Source organism: Atractosteus spatula, assembly GCF_055471065.1.
Source record: "Atractosteus spatula isolate fAtrSpa1 chromosome 10 unlocalized genomic scaffold, fAtrSpa1.hap1 SUPER_10_unloc_9, whole genome shotgun sequence".
In the NCBI taxonomy this organism is placed as follows: Eukaryota; Metazoa; Chordata; class Actinopteri; order Semionotiformes; family Lepisosteidae; genus Atractosteus; species Atractosteus spatula.
In genome coordinates this window covers 152,569-155,188 of record NW_028296629.1, presented here as the reverse complement: position 1 = coordinate 155,188, position 2,620 = coordinate 152,569, and the positions used below count along the sequence as shown (strand labels likewise).

General features: G+C 43.1%; 1 non-coding gene across 1 annotated transcript; it reads left to right on the top strand.

The window, feature by feature from the left end:
- The first annotated feature begins 1,439 nt into the window (after positions 1-1,439).
- On the top strand, positions 1,440-1,513 carry trnat-agu (transfer RNA threonine (anticodon AGU)). Its single transcript has one exon. It is a non-coding gene; the product is annotated as a tRNA-Thr (tRNA).
- Positions 1,514-2,620: the final 1,107 nt, after the last annotated feature.

The window sequence follows — 2,620 nt, the reverse complement described above, 5'->3', positions numbered from 1 at the left end:
CTTTAAATATCGGCCATATGCACAGAATAAAATGACAGTACTAATGATTTTTCCTGAGACGAAGCACAGCTTATCTTTCCAAGACAGCTGATAAAGGCAAGCCAGTGGATACTCTAGCAGAACATGGAAAAACGTTCAGCTTTGTAACCAACAAATTCCCCATTTAGATCTGACATGTGAGGTATGCTTTGTGATTGCTTGAAGTGAAACCCACAATCTCTTTGGAACTTAGACAAGTTATTTCTGATGGAGCGCTATGCGGAAAGACTTAATCAGCTCTACCCCTGAGGATGACTCGACTTGAAAATGCAGAACATTAACGTTTCACAGATAAAAGGAGCACAACCGACATTAAAATTGAGGGCGCACTGTGATTTGCACTGACTCAAAAGTGATCTTGGTAGACAATCTTCCCTGCTGAAGGTGGAAACAAGAATTTGTGTTGAGAAGAAGAAACACTTTTTTCTCCCTGCTTTGATGTTAAGCTGATAAAGTAGCTTTTAACACATTGCTCCACTTGGTGGTTGTAACACAGAAACTCCTAGCAGCAGTGGAATTCAAACCCACACCTCCAACGAGACTGGAGCCTTAATCCAGCACCTTAGACCACTCAGCCACACTACCCACTATGCCCTGTCTCTTTGTCTCATTACTTTCCCGGAGGAAGCCGGGTGGCTTTTGCTCTTGTCCGACAGTGGCGTTATGACTATGGAACCGACTGCACCTGCTTTTTCTGAGATGCTTCCCCTCTCATGGTGAGATCTCGACTTCTTTAACACCTCTGGATACAGTTCTTCTGTGGATCGGTTATGTGGGAGACGGCACTTCGATACTAAGATCGAAAGTGATCTGAAACTACCCAGCTTTCAATCTCTGAGGTAGTTGTCACTAAACTCGGACGTGATGTGCCGTGTGCCATTACTTTTGTTGCGTTCAAGAGTATTCGTTGCGTGAGCTCCTCACTGCATGTCCTGTACTGTACTGTGATTTCATTTAGAGTACAGCGACTAGAACGCCTTGAATGTCTATCAGTATGTATATATAAAAACGCTAAAGAACATGTAAAGTGATTAACATTTCCTTGATATCGATTTTCTGATTATGTCTTGGCTTCATTTAATGAATTTCCTTAGTGACAGATAATTTCTTTCCGGTATTTTTTTCTGGTGCTGTTATTGATCGCATACGAAACATTATTCTCATAAAGAACATGTCACCTACAAAGTCACTATGAAACTGGTATCAGGAAAAGTTTCTTAATATTTCTTTTGATTAGCATGCAAGTGAATTTGATCATTAACTATGGAATTTCCCACTAGCGTGGAGCTCAAACTCACAATCTTGAGATTCAGAGTTTGATGAAACACGGATCATGGAACGCAGATGTCTCAGAGCAGTTGAGACGTGTCCAAGTGGCTGTCAAAGGACAGCACTTTGGCGGCACCGTGGCTTAGTTGGCTAAAGCGCCTGTCTAGTAAACAGGAGATCCTGGGTCCGATTCCCAGCGGTGCCTGTCTTACTGTCTTACTGTACAGAATTTATCCTTACGGGCAAATCCCAAGCGCTTTTGGGTTGAGAGGACGTAAGAAGGTTTTTGTTTTGTGCCTTGATGTCAAGCTGAGAAAGCATCTTTAAACACTTTGCTTAGTTTCTCGAGAGACTGCCAAAAAGCAGCTCCCTCCCTTTTGTCTGAAGTCAGCTGAAAGGGGGTCTCGACAGAAGCACCTGGCAGCAGTGGGATGCGAACCCACACCCCCAAAGAGACTGGAGCCTTAATCCAGCGCTTTAGACCGCTCGGCCACGCTACCCGCTGTGCGCTGTCTCTTTGTCTCATTACTTGCTCGGAGGAAGCCGGGTGGGTTTTGCTCTTGTCGCCTGACTTAGTGGCGTTATGACCGTGGAACCGACTGCACCTGCTTTTTCTGAGATGCTTCCCCTCTCATGGCGAGATCTCAACTTCTTTAACATCTCTGGATAAAGATCTTCTGTGGAGCAGGTTTCAGACCTCTGCGTACAGCACCCTTGATGTCATTTTATTTTTACAGCAGCCGCATCCGGAAAGTTATGTCTTTTACGTTTTATTTGAACAACAAAATTACATACAATACAAACAAGAGCACATATAACGTATCAAGAAAATCGTCAGGGGCACATGCTATAATACAATTACACTTTATGAAAAACGATTACACAAGGTAAATAAAGATAAGGTCCGCACAGCTTGTTCTTACATTTCGAAAGAGTCCATAAATACCCCTTTACGTCTATTTTGAACTGTTCAAACGTAGGACTCTTCCCAGACCATTTCACTTTATACCACATTCCTAAACGAGGATGCATCTCCTGTTTTAGAACTATTTTGGGCGGTATGGCTTATACAACACACCCACAGTATTCTAATGGTGGACTGCAGATCTGTGCTATAGTTCAGTCGAATACGAAGGATCCAGCAATCGTACTGGATTTGACTGGGATTCTGAAATGTCTCTTGCAAAAGTATTCGGGTTTGCTTGAACCTTTGATAAAAAAGTGATCTGATCTGAAACTTTGTTTTGTGCCATCTTGCAATCTCTGAGGTAGTTGTCACTAAACTCGGACGTGATGTGGCACACATGTGCCG